The sequence below is a fragment of the Octopus sinensis genome, linkage group LG7 (assembly GCF_006345805.1).
Source record: "Octopus sinensis linkage group LG7, ASM634580v1, whole genome shotgun sequence".
Lineage (NCBI taxonomy): Eukaryota > Metazoa > Mollusca > Cephalopoda > Octopoda > Octopodidae > Octopus > Octopus sinensis.
The window spans coordinates 117211459-117227326 of NC_043003.1; positions in this window are offsets into that span (position 1 = coordinate 117211459).

The window sequence follows — 15868 nt, forward strand, 5'->3', positions numbered from 1 at the left end:
AGTAGTAGTGAGTAGTAGTAGTAGTAGTAGTGGCGCCGACAGCAGTAGTAGTAGTAGTAGTAGTAGCAGCAGCAGCAGCAGCAGCAGCAGTAGTAGTAGTAGTAGTAGTAGTAGTAGTAGTATCTGCATTGTTATTACCAGTGCGGCGTTATATATTTACAAGGTGGTTATAACTCGCCGCTATCGTCTTCCCGTCTTCCGGCTCTGCAAAATACGTATCAATCATTTGGTAAAGTTGATTGCATCTATTCTATCCCTGAACCAATAAATATTTGCCTTGTGCTAATATTAAAAATTAATTATTATTTTAGTTGTTGTTTTTGTTGTGGTGGTGGTCTTTGTTCTTGGTTTGAGGGAGATTAAAATTCCTGCGCTTTGATTTGAATGGATTGTTATGACTTTTGCAAACTGTTGTGTAAAATGATTGTATTTAATAAATTAAATTATGGTCAGGAAAATTAATATTTATGACAAAATACAACAAATGCGGATGGAAGTTTGGGGAGCGAAGGCTTGCAAGGAATTTAAGGATATTAACAAAAGAACGAAATAGAATTGTAGGGGAATATTTTCAGAGAGAGGGATCAGAGAGCTGGCGGGGGCGAAGTGGGGTTGAGATGAAAGACGGAGAAGACAGGTGACAAGGAATGAGATAGTGAAAGGGGAGACAAAACAATGGTGAGGAAACCACTTCCGGCGGAAGCATAGATAGAGAGTAGGTATAGAAAGGGAGACGAGAATATTAGAGCAATTGGTTTACAGAGAGATAGAGAGAGGAGGGGGGAGAGTCGGCGATGGCTATAAAAAGAGTGAACCACCAAAACGTATGAAGAATGGTGGAATGTAAAATAAAGTTGTAAGGAAGATGGGAATTGAAACGTTATAAGGGATGGAGATAAATTAAATGATGTAGTGAAAATAGAAGAGGCGATGAAGTTAAGAGAGAAAAGACAAACATCCAGATAAACTGGAGTGGAGGAACGAGGGAGAAATCTAAGGGAAGTAATCGGCAAAATGAGGGAGATAGTTCGGGCATGCGACAAGGAAATGCATGTTCGTTCGTTTATACGCATATGTATGTTTGTATGAATGTATGTAGTACGTAAGTATGGATGGATGGTTGAATGGGGATAGACAGATAGACAGGCAGACAGACAGATTGCTAGCTAGCTAGCTAGATAGATAGATAGATAGATAGATAGATAGATAGATAGATAGAGATGATAGATAGATAGATAGATAGATAGATAGATAGATAGATAGATGATAGATAGATAGATAGATAGATAAGTTTCTTTATTGGCCACACAGGGCTGCACACAGATGGGACAAATTACAAGGTAGAGCTTTTCTTTGGGGGATGAAAAACAAAAAAAAAAAAGGTGCGTAGGTTTTCGATCAAAAGGGATCGTAAAAGGGAAAAATAACAAAACAAAAAAGAAAAAAAAAAAGGAAAGGAAAAAAAGAAAAGAAAAATGAATAAGAATAAAAATATGAAAAAAAGGGGAAGAGGAAAAAAAACGATCAATGCGTTCTAGTTGGTGATGAAGGGTCGGACAAGGTATGGCGGTCAGGCGGTAATAGATAGATAGATAGATAGATAGATAGTAGATAGATAGATAGATAGATATAGTATATAGATAGATAGATAGATAGATAGATTAGATAGGTAGGTAGGTAGGTAGATAGATAGATAGATAGATAGATAGATAGATAGATAGATAGATAGATAGATAGATAGATAGATAGATAGATAGATAGATAGATAGATAGATAGATAGATAGATTAATGTAGGACAGAGACAGCAAAATCATTAGCAATCGAATAGTATTATTAAACTGATCGTGTTAAATGTGAATAAATTTTTGAAATGTAAAAAAAAACCCAGCCAAATGGTCATAAATTTATTAATAAACAATATTTTAATTATTGAAATAGAAAACAATCTTGAGTTTTATGAATTAATGATTAGTGTTCATACATGAACATATAATCGATAGCGGAAACGAATAAATAATTGAACGCAGAAAAAAACATTTCTGAATTTCTACGTCAAAGATGTGTTGTGTTTTTATTATAAAGGAAGTGACGACAAATTTTTCATCTCATGTATTTTCATCTGATGTTTAATTGTATGATAAAACAAATAATAATAATAATAATATAATAATAATAATAATAATAATAATAATAATAATAATAATAATAATAATAATAATAATAATAATAATAATAAATGCCCGGATGCAGTTCTAGGCACTGGTTCTCTTGGTTTCTGATCTTAACTGATCGGAAACCCCAAAATGGCAGATATTCTGAAGATAGTACTCACGGGAACTACACATATCCTACGTAAAATACTGTCTATGTAATCTCAAATTTAAGAAAAATCTCATAATTTTCTTATGCTTTCTTAAACATTCTCTAGACCAACACATAGGTAGATAGATAGATAGATAGATAGATAGATAGATAGATAGATAGATAGATAGATAGATAGATAGATAGATAGATAGATAGATAGATAGATAGATAGATAGATAGATTTATATTGTGTAGAATGCGTACACTATAGACTATAGAAAACGTTTACTACTGCCGGTTAATTCAGTTTAACCAGGACCTAACCAGGCATTATATGATGTGTTGTGATGGGTCCATATCAAATATTGGGTAACATGTTCTGTTGCTGAATTTATAAAATATGTCAGCTGTTTCTGCTTAAAATACTACTATTTTTATAGCACGGGCTTTCTAGTTATATGATAAATTGTTTCTAATATTGTTTTCTACTTTAGGCATAAGGCCCGAAATTTTAGGGAAGGGGGCCAGTCGATTAGCTCGACCCCAGTACACAACTGGTACTTAATTTATCGACCCCGAAACGATGAAAGGCAAAATTGACCTCGGCAAAGTTAACCAGAACGTAAAGACAGGCGAAATACCGCTAAGTATTTCACCCGGCCTGCTAACGTTTCGGCCAGCTCGCTGCCTTACATATTGTTTCTAATATTGGAACAAATCTTCAAATATAGAGGAAATCGCAGCTATTCCGTGGCTGGTACATTACCGACCCCAGAGAGATGAAGTCGGTGCGATTTAAACACAAGATATAAAGAGTCGAAACAACGAAGCGATTCTGCCAAACCCCGACGTACAAGAATTCTCTGATAAAGGCACAAGTCCAAGTTTCCCCTTTTTTCGAAGGCTGTCAAGTCCATTAAATCAACCCGGGTAGCTGATTAATTCTTCATGTTATCGAAATATAGGCTGTTGATTTATTCGTCTAGATGGGCGCCAAACTTTGGCTAGTACCTGGTTTTATAGATCCCCAGAGGATGAAATGTAAGGTTGGCTTCGATAGGATTTGAACTGACAACATAGAGATCAAACGCAAATAACGCTAGGTGTATTTTCTTGATGAAGAGGCAAATAGGCCTGTTTCTGCCATTATAAGGGAAGGGCGCTTGCGCTTTGCGGGTTATTGCTGGCGAGCTAAACAGGAACTAGTAAGTAACCTACGGCTATGAATGCCGGAGCATGGCCGTGCTCGAGTAGATGATCTGAGCACAAAGTATGCAGATCAATTCAAAAGAGACACTGGATGCCTCCCAAAAGACCACCCTCGACTGATGTAGGACCGAGATAGATGTCGTGAGCGGATTAGAATTGTCCGAACAAGCTAGACCAGACGATGATGCAATTTCCTTCTCTTAAATGTCGTTTATGGCACACGAAAACATATTATAGGTCCATTCACTCGGCCCTTTCTGCATCTCTCATTCACGTTTCAAAATTTTCTCACATGAAATCTCTTGTGGTATGCAGTGGGAGTGTTATCCTTGCTGCTGGCTAAAGCCATGTTATAAAGCAGGATCGTTCGGTCAGAAATTTATTTTTCCGTGAATACGTTGGGTAATCCACTGCACAGGCCAGACTCGCGGTCGAGGGATCGCGGGTTCGAATCTCAGACCGGGCGATGTGTGTGTTTATGAGCGAAACACCTAAGCTCCAAGCGGCTCCTGCAGAAGGAAATGGCGAAATTTCTGCTGACTCTTTCGCCACAACTTTCTCTCACTTTTTCCTCCTGCATCTTGCAGCTCACCTGCGACGGACCGGCGTCCCCTCCAGGTGGGGAACCCATACGCCAAGAAACTGGGAAACCGGCCCTTATGAGTCAGGCATGGCTCGAGAAGGAACAAACAACATATAGGTCGACGATATTTTCCAACACCCCATCTATATTCATCAATAAAAATTGATTTTACGAAAAATCAATAAGTGATAACTTATTCAACGACAGACGGTTACGTCTTCATTCATCAGTGGTATAATGTCGCACTTGCATTTTACGTGTGTTCGTGGAACTTTAAATGGTGACCTACAAGTGAATCGTATCAGAATAAACTCTACACAAAGTAGAGTGTTCTTTCCTTTTGTTTGTACACTCTTACGCACACATATATACATTCGTATACATATATATACGAACAAATAGGCGTGTGGTAAGTAGCCTGTTTACCAACCACATGGTTCGGGTTCAGTCCCACTGCGTGGAACGTTGGGCAAGTGTCTTCTGCTATAGCCTCGGGCCGACCAAAGCATTGTGAGTGGATTTGGTAGATGGAAAATGAACGAAGCCCGTCGTATATATGCATATATATATATGCGTGTGTGTGTTTGTGTGTCTGTGTTTGTCCCCCTAGCATTGCTTGAGAACCGATGCTGGTGTGTTTATGTCCCCGTCACTTAGCGGTTCGGCAAAAGAGACCGATAGAATAAGTACTGGGCTTACAAAAGAATAAGTCCCGGGGTCGAGTTGCTCGATTAAAGGCGGTGCTCCAGCATGGCCGCAGTCAAATGACTGAAACAAGTAAAAGAGTAAAAAAGTAAAAGAGTATACACATTTACATACACATGTATATATGAGTGTGCGTGTGTGCTCGTGTGTATGTGTGTGTATTGGTATGTGTGTCTGTGTGTGTGCCTTATTTTCAAATCGAGTTCTGTATTTTTTTTTTTTTTTTGTATTTTTCACCAATTAATTAATTGCATTTCTGAAGTGCTGATAATTTTAATAAATGCTTCTGGGAATTGTCAATTCTGCTCACCACAGACATCTACTAAAACTGATTTATAGACTCTCTGATTATGGCTTTGATGTCGCCCTGTACACTTGATATAGCCTATCAGTCACTTAATTCAATATTTAAACGCATGCGCACTATTAGCTTCCAAGAAAGATGCTTATTACTTAGTGTTATTCAACGACTTTATTTGCTGTCATTTCCATTGCTTCAAGCGATTCTCTGTATTACTAAATGTTATATGTTGTCAAATTACTGATGTGATAAAACGATAATGAATTACAAATTCACATCGTTTCTTCGGTAGGTGTTATTTTATTTATTTCCTTTTTTTTTTCTTATTGCAAAGTGAAATACGTAAATGAAATAGTAGGATGGAAACGCCTGGAGGGTGATGTTCTGCTTGAAATATCTGATAGAGATATTAAAATTTATCATTCAAATCCATCGAATTATGTCTGCTTCGATAGCTTTGAGATACACAACAAGTCAACTTGGTCGTTTACTTCTCTGCAACTACGTGACTATTCTCTATAGAAAGGACAATCGAAGTACAATACTTTCTTGCAATGCGTTTATCGCGGTGATTTCATTGCGAATAGCACATTATTGATTCAAAAGAGAAAGTAATTCTTCTAGCCGAAACTTTTAAATCTCACCTTTTCTATGTATTTGTCGTCGGAAAGTGAAGAAATCGTGTCAAAAATCAGATTAGAACTTGTATTATCGGTGCTGATGTATCATACGTTCCGGTTTTACAGAGTCTTTGAATACGATATTAGAAGCCTTTGGGAATTGTAACGCTTCGGGCGTTTGAAACAAGGTTGAACCATTTTCTTAAATCACAGAGTCACAAGCGAAGATTCTCAACTCCGATCTTTCTAGCCTTAAGAAGTTGAGAAATAAATAACGCTGAATAAGATACCATGTAACATAGTTAAATTCAGAGAAAAAGATTGGGACAATTTGTTGTTTTTTTTTATCTCAGTACAGTAAAATGACTAAATGTACAATTGCTTTGGTGCACAGCAAGAAGTCATTCGGGAACCGATGGATGCGATACCTTATCCATGAATTCATTTCTGATTGTTCTGCCAGGTCTGTCGATGTCGTCATAACAAGGAATCGAGTTTGGTTTAATTAATCATGAAAATACTAGCAGAACTATTTGCCTCTAAACTGCGCGGCGTTGAAGTATCTACTGAAAGAGTTAAATCAGAGTAACTTCGAAACATGCATTACGGGAAATACCATCAAATACACAATCAAGGACTATGGGAACGAATATTCCAATCTGATGTCAGAGCCCTTCGATCGGGCATTGAGTTGCTGTAAATAGCAGACACATCAGTGTACAATGTATTCTTCAATATGAAAAAAATAACAGGAAAATATAGTCTTAAACATACCGCAGCAAAGAAATTATTGTCATGGCAAAGATGTTTATTTGTTGAGAATTCGATCTGGAGATAAATAACAATCTAAACGGATCCTAAACGTCAACAGAATTCCGCAGTAACAAGCAACACTATAGCTACCAAACCCCTTGCTTCTACTGCGGAACTCAACATCGCCTTCAACGATAAGATTGCTAGCGTCAGAAAATATAGTGGGGAGGAGGAGGACTGCTTCATTTGGGGGTAGGGAAATGGTAACAGATCGATTGGTGGAACAATTGTAAAAACAAAACAAAGTGTAAAGTGGATGATACGTGAGGAAGCAAAGTTGAAACGTCATTTGAGAGGAGACTTCCACTTTTCTATCGATGAAATATTTTGATAAAGGCACAATGACAAACTGGTGAATAGGAACGAAACTTTGATGGACAGAATGTCAGGAATATAGGCAAATGAAAAACAAATGCTATGAAGAACTTCGTAACGAAGCAGATCGTCCCTAGAGACAGGTAATATGGAATAGCTATTTATGTCGGTAGAAAGGAGAAGGTCGAGATGTCAGATATGTGGAGCCAAGAACCATCTAAAGTCTGCCTACAGCAAAAGGCAAAACAAGAAATGTGAGCAGATTTGCTAACTCAATAACAACATGAACAACGACTATAATAACGGCAAGAGGAGCAAAGTAGCAGCAGAAACAGTAGATGCAACATCAACATCAATACCAGATTTTAAAGCTTCAAGACATTCGCTGTCACTTCGTGTAGAAAGACACGTTGCATGGAATATGAAGCTAAACATTCTGCTTGTCTCCTTCGTGTATCACTTTTAAAACACCACTTCCCAGGGTTTTATAGTAAATCTAATGTGTGATCAAGTGTCCAAATAAAGTTTGGATGAATACAAGGTATTTCCAACATAATATTGCATATTTTGTTATCCTGCTGCAGTAAGGTACATTTCCGGCCATAATATTTCCAACGAAGACTTGGTGCTTTGAAACAGGGACCGTGCTGCCCAGTGAATTCATCTGATGCTTGTGATAATCAGGAAAAATAAAATATGTTCATGCACAAATATTTATACGTCTATATGGATATTTTTTTATTTTATTCACCTTACTTCGAGCCTGTGCGGATAAAACCGGATTGATTTGGTGCATAATATTAAGTACCCAATCCAACTGAATCTCAATTATTTTCTTATTATATATATATATATATATATATATTTAATTATAATAAAGGGTTAAAAGCAACAAGATGCTCAAAACCACATACCGAAAATATAGAAATAGCAGCCAAATTGGTCAGTATTTCCTCTACTAGTAAAAAGTCTCCACAAACAAACAGAATTTGTAAGCTGTATATGGCAAAAGAAAAATAAGAAAACAAAAACCAACCCAGCCTCTGGATTAATTATAGACGACTCGTTTCTGGATTAGAACCGAAGGTTCATTTCCTTGTCAATATAATATTTCCTATAGATCTAGAAATGCTAGGGGAAAAAAAAAACTTACCCGTTACACCAGTACGATCTGCAACATCGGACGGCTTAACGGAACTGCTAGCATTCGTACATCTATGCCGACATGCGAATTCGTATTTCCCTCCAAAATCTACCACGTGAGCCACAAGTTTGCTCCCTATATATATATATATATATATATATATATATATATATATATATATAGATATATATAGATTATATATATATATATATTATATATATATATATATATATATATATATATTCTATATATTATATATATATATATATATATATATATATATTATATATATCTATATATATATATAATATATATATATATATATATATATATATATATATATATAGATATATATATATATATATATTTATATATATATATATATATATATAATATATATATATATATATATATATATATACACGTATAGTGTTTTATACAGCACCAGGAGAGAAGACAAAAAGACAAGATAACCTAGGGTCAGGTTTTGGGTACTATTTCCAGCGTGGCGGTATCTCTTAGATACTCTAAATTATAATTTTGATAATAATTATTACCTCTGAAGGTTTTTATTCCCGTGCTGGCCACTTGATAAGATCGATATTTAAATTAACGATCTTATCCTTATTTATATAAATATAAATATATATATATATACTCTTTACACTTTATTCTTTTACTTGTTTCAGTCATTTGACTGCGGCCATGCTGGAGCACCGTCTTTAGTCGAGCAAATCGACCCCGGGCCTTATTCTTTGTATGCCCAGTACTTATTCTATCGGTCTCTTTTTGCCGAACCGCTAAGTGACGGGGGCGTAAACATACCAGCATCGGTTGTCAAGCAATGCTAGGTGGACAAACACAGACACACAAACATATACACACACATATATATATATATATATATATATATATATACATATATACGACAGGCTTCTTTCAGTTTCCGTCTACCAAATCCACTCACAAGGCATCGGTCGGCCCGAGGCTATAGCAGAAGGCACTTGCCCAAGATGTCACGCAGTGGGACTGAACCCGGAACCATGTGGTTGGTAAGCTAGCTACTTACCACACAGCCACTCCTGCGCCATATATATATGTGTATATATATATTATATATTTTTAAATAAAACGAGACAACAAAACCAAGGCTGTGTGGAATTTGTGTATCCATATCCGTAAGCATACAGGTACATAAGTATGCAGGCCTATATAGTAGTGCATATACACGTCTATATGTATGTGTGTGCGTGCGTGTGCATGTCTATATACACATCTTTCTTTCTCTCTCTGAGTCATAAGCCCCCACCCACTATCACTTTAGGTCGTACAATAAATACCTACGTCCATTTTTATAAACTTAACCATTATGTCTTATTATTTTCCCTTTCATTTTGAGGTTTACCAATCACCTTACTACACCCAGCAGTACCAGTTTTTTATCTATCTCCCCATTTTAGTGCTTTTCATACATATTCCTTTCTTATATTCTTATTTCTTCCTTTTATATGTCCCCCAATTCCTTTTATCCTCTCCTATCCCCCACGATATCTTGAACACCATTTGGCACTCCTTTTTTTCATGTTTTCTTCCTCTTTCTTCTTTCCTTCCCTATTTCTTTTGACTAATGCCATTCTCCTCCTAACATACATATATATGCTCTCCTCTCTTTCTACTTACCCCTACCAGCACATTCTCCAAATTTCATTCACACCACAAAACCCTTTGAATCAACAGCACTTGGAATTTATGTATACACAATATCTACTTGTAATAACAAAATATGAACTCCCATCGAAATCTACATACCATGAGCAAGAAGCATTTCTACCCATTCTACACAGCAACGTACTTGCAACTGTAACATCCTATATATATTTTTACTTTTATTTTTATTCTCTTATTTCCCTTTATACTTTTTATTTCCATCCTTTTCGAAAATAATTCCTTATATTGAACTCTACAATTTCCCTCTACTTAATATTCTCATATCGTCTCCGAAGAAGAGATATCCCTAATGTCCCAGAAACAGCTGAAAAACTACCATTCTCTTTATAAATGTCCTTTAAATTCCACACAGCCTTACTCTTTTTACTTGTTTCAGTCATTTGACTGCGTCCATGCTGGAGCACCACCTTTAGTCGAGAAAATCTACCCCGGGACTTATTCTTTGTAAGCCTAGTACTTATTCTATAGGTCTCTTTTGCCGAACCGCTAAGTTACGGGGACGTAAACACACCAAGCATCGGTTGTCAAACGATGTTGGAGGAAAACAAACACAGACACACAAACATATACACACACATGCATATATATATACATATATACGACGGGCTTCTTTCAGTTTCCGTCTACCAAATCCACTCACAAGGCTTTGGTCGGCCCGAGGCTACAGTAAAAGACACTTGCCCAAGGTGCCACGCAGTGGGTCTGAACCCGGAACCACGTGGTTGGTAAACAAGCTGCTTACCACTCAGCCACTCATGCGCCTTGGTTTTGTTCTCTCTTTTTATTCAACATATACAGTTGAAATTTGTAAAAAAAAAAGACGAAGCCAGGTTTATGAATATGAAGTATGTGTATTAGTTTGAAGATTGGGAATATGAAAAGATCTACGTTTCGAGCGTCGGCTCTTCAGCAGAAAGGAATAAGAGAAAATAATCAGAGGGAGAATAAAGAGAACCTGTAGATTTCAGCGGTCCAATATATAGATATATATATATATATATATATATATATATATATATATAATATATATATATATTATATATATAAGTATAGATAGATAGATAGATAGATAGATAGATAGATAGATAATAGATAGATAGATAGATAGATAGATATAGATATAGATATATATACATATTTTATATATGTATGTAACTATATGTATATATATATATTATGTATACATATATATGTGTATATATATATATATATATATATGCATACTGTATATATATATGTATATATATATATATATATATATATATATATATATGTATATATGTAATTTGATATATGTATATATATATGTATATATGTATATATATATATGCATATATGTATACATATATGTATATATATATATATATATATATATATATATATATATTATATTATATTTAAACATACATATACAAGCGCGCGTTTCCATCTAGCAAATCCACTCGCCGTGCTTTAGCCGATCCGTGGCTATAGAAGAAGACACTTGCCCAAGGTGTCACGCGATGGGACCGAACGAGAGCCATGAGGTTGGGGAACAATCTTCTTATCGAACAGGTAATTCAGTCTTATTATGTGTGTATGCATTTTGTATGGACGCAAATTAGTAAAAAACAATATTACTTCATCAAACTGCGATATCTCATTATCATCAGCGAAATTACTCGATGATTCAGCAGGTAACAATTGTTAGAGTTCTTTCTTTGTGTGAATGAAACAAACCAAAATGGAGTAAGTGTTAAATAAAACACAGAGAATTCATCTCACCAGCCGCTGTTGAATTAAAAACAGTTACACGCTAATTTACATCATATATTGCTTCGTGCTTTGTTGATTTGTTAAGAATCAAGCAAGGATGCATACGTCTACTTCAACGAGAAATTATACTGTCTTCGGAATTCTTTACATAAGGAATATAAGCTCAGGTTCTTAAGTATAGGCGTTGAACTACCTATTAGATAGACGCACTAAAATCTATGCAGTAATTATTTTAGTTCACCTAAGGAAGAGTTTTAATCACTGGAAATGGACAAAGACTACACGTCAAGTCGAATATAAATTCTTAATTAAGCAAGCAGAAAGAACAGACATCAATATATACAACACAGGAAAATGCGGAATATTGGCCATATATGGGTGTAGATGTTTTTAGATATATATGTACATGTGTTTGTGTGCTGATATACACAGATACACAAATACAGGCGAGCGCACACACACACACACATATTTATATATTCACGCACACGGGAATATGTGCGTGTGTATGTACATGTCTCTCTTTACGCTTTACTCTTTTACTTGTTTCAGTCATTTGACTGCGGCCATGCTGGAGCACCGCCTTTAGTCGAGCAAATCGACCCCGGGACTTATTCTTTGTAAGCCCAGTACTTATTCTATCGGTCTATTTTGCTGAACCGCTAAGTGACGGGAACGTAAAAACACCAGCATCGGTTGTCAAGCAATGCTAGGGGGACAAACACAGACACACAACACATATACAGACACACACATATATATATATAATATATATATATATATATATATATATATATATATATATATCTAATATATATATATATATACGACAGGCTTCTTTCAGTTTCCGTCTACCAAATCCACTCACAAGGCTTTGGTCGGCCCGGGGCTATAGCAGAAGACACTTGCCGAAGATGCCACGCAGTGGGACTGAACCCGGAACCATTTGGTTGGTTAGCAAGCTACTTACCACACAGCCACTCCTGCGCCTATGTCTGCGTAGCTGTGGGTTTGTATGTATGTGTATGTATGTATGCATAAGCGTATGCATACGTAATTGAGAGTTATCTTTGTCTCTAACAATCTCTCAGTGTTTCTCTCTTTCTCTTATCTTTCAAACAGCGGTAAAATCTGATGAATTGCTTGTGGAGCATTGTCTGGTGCACCACTGTCATTAATCAAATATTTTAAAGACGGGTGCGGTGAGAACCTCATTGAACATACCTCGCGTGTGTGGAGGGGGGTTTCACCTACGAACACATATTTGTTGGGTTTCTTTTGATAATATATACATAATACATACATATGTGCATACATATATACATACATACATATATATCTTTGTGTGTGTGTGTGTGTGTGTGTGTGTGTGTATGTGTGTGTGTGTGTGGTTGTATATTTTTATATAGCAATGCTTTGTATGAAAGTGATTAGTCGATTATTATCGTTTTAACATACTTTTGTGATGTTTATTTTGAAATTCTGTGAAGTATAAAAATCAAAGGTTACCCGGTGAGATTTGAACGCAGACATACAAAGATATATGAATCAAATATCGAATTAGAATCTAAAAACAAAAAAAATAATGAGAGTCATTGTCCACTCACTGACAAAATACTCATCTATTCTAAAGTATTGTTTTACAAACATCGTTAGATAATTCCTCTCTCGTACTGCTTCGCACTTAGACTGAGCCATTTGAGAATTGAAATGAGAAATTTTGTCTCGAATATCATTTTAATATTGATAGCAGGTGACTTATTGCTAACACGAAAGTATGTGATAATCTAATGTTCTATCACTGTTGAGTACCCCAAGGAGAATTTTCCTTTTCGTCTGATAATATTTAATTTGGTGGTGTGTGTATAATAATGCAATTTTTAAACAAAATAACGTCCCGCATTTTCTTTTAAAATCTGCTTTATTATTTTCATATGAAAGAAATATTTCATATGAAATTAGCTGGCAAGAATGTGATTATAAAATAAACTTTCAGAAATACGTCGCGTTATAATGTGGCGCTAAATAATTAAATTTCATTTTTTTAAATTATGCATTCTTAATTACATTTCTCTTGTCTTCCTTGTTCCTATCACGGCAGTTTTCAAGGCAGCGTCGTCGCGCCTCACATCCAGAGTGAAATAGCAACCAATTTTCCCTCAGATTTTATCATACTCTCTGCGAAGAGAAAGGGAACAATTGCATAAGATGTCCCGCTGATCGTAAAATGACGGGAATGCCACGGCTGGAATGGTTTTCGTCCCAGGTTTGCTCCATCAGGGCTTACCTATATCTAAACAATCATTTATACTAAATTTTATTCCATTTTCCTGTTATTACTCAAGAGTGGTTGTGTGGTAAGTTGCTTGCTTACCAACCACAAGGTTCCGGGTTCAGTCCCACTGCGTGGCACCTTGAGCAAATGTCTTCTACTATAATCTCGGACCGCCCAAAGCCTTGCCAGTGGATTTGGTAGACGGAAACTGAAAGAAGCCCGATATATAGATAGCCAGATACAGGGGTTGTACAAAATAATGGAAACACATAACATCATAATTTAGAAATATCTATAAAGCCATCAAAAGCTTGTTTATTTTTATGCTTAATATGTTTTGCTAAAATTGCTGTTTCTTTTCAGATATCATCAGAAAAAAGTAATTAACATTCATTAAATTGACTTTCACAGAGGTCAAATTGTTGGTGCTCGTATGGCAGGCGCTAGCGTAACAAAAACAGCCGAAATGTTTGGTGTATCAAGAAGTATTCTCTCGAAAGTAATGACAGCCTTTGAGAAAGAGGGGAAATTCTCCTCGTCGAAACAAAACTCCGGAAGAAAACCAAAACTTTCAGATAGGGACCATCGGACTCTTACGCGAACTGTTAGAAAGCATCACAAAAGTACAGCTCCCAAAATTACTGCAGAAATTAATGACTACCTCGAGAACTCAGTTTCCACAAAAACTTTACGCCGGGTGCTGCACAAAGCTGGATTTCACGGGAGGGCTGTAAACAGAAAACCACAATTTCTAAAACAAACGTTGCAAAGCGTTTAGAGTGGAGTAAAATCCTACAGAATTGGTCTCTAGAGCAATGGAAGAATGTTATTTTCTCGGACGAGTGATCTTTTACCTTATTTCCGACCACCGGCCGAGTATACATGTGGAGACAGCCAGAAGAAGAAGTTGACCCAGACTGCTTTCTTCCAACTGTTAAACATGGTGGGAGATCTGTAATGATCTGGGGGTGGAAATCCGCCGGCCCAATGGTTTCCCTTCATGGCAGAACTAATAGTCAAGACTATTTAATCATTTTATCTTATCAAATTCATCCTATGTTTGCGGAACTGTATCCGGAGGGAAAGGCAACCTTTCAGGATAATAATGCACCAATTCACACAGGTAAAGTTGTTACTTAATGGCACGAGGAACATTCTAGTGAAGTTGAACGTCTTATCTAGCCACCACAGTCCCCAGATCTCAATATTATTGAAAATTTATGGTACATTTTAGAAAAACAAGGAGTTGATATCCTCCACCATCATCACTACAAGGACTGGAGACGGTTTTAGCTGAAGAATGGACAAAAAGTTCTTTGGAAGCAATTCAAAGTTTGTACGAGTCGTTATCTCGTAGAATTCAAGCTGTAATTTCTGCCAAAGGCGGTTCTAATCCATATTAAAATGAGTTTTTAAAAATTTTTTAAGGTGTTTCCATTATTTTGTACAACCCCTGTATATATATGTTTGTCTGTCTTTGTTTGTCCCAGCTCCATCGCTTGACAACAGATGTTGGTGTGTTTACGTCCCTGTAACTTAGCAGTTCGGTAAAAGAGACCGATAGAATGAATACTTGGCTTACAAAGAATAAGTCCTGGGGTCGATTTTTTCGACTAAACGCAGTGCTCCAGCATGGTCGCACTCAAATGACTGAAACAATTAAAAGAATGAAAGAATAGGCTTTTCCACGACTGTCAGGGATCCTAAGGAGAAACAGATGCTGAAAGATCAAAATAACATTTCTTCCATCACCTGTATATAAATTAGAAATAAGACTTGTGCTATAATTTAAGTTGCAACACCCCCTCCCCTAATAAAGGTGCTGACATCTGACGGCTTTTAAACATAAAAGATATCAAGTCCTAGACATTACTGTATGGCGTCCTAACACTCCAAAGGCCGCTTACCCGCCTTCCTCTGAAGGAGACGTCAGTCCATCGCAGGCTTACACCTTCACAGTTGAGTGAACTGAGGCAACCTGAAATGAAAACACAACTTACTGCCTGCTGCGGGTTTCGAAACATTTATATACGAGATTTGTACTCATACAGAGATTCATCCAAGGACATTTTGATTTTTCCCAGTATGAGCATTTATCGTATTTATTTGTATATA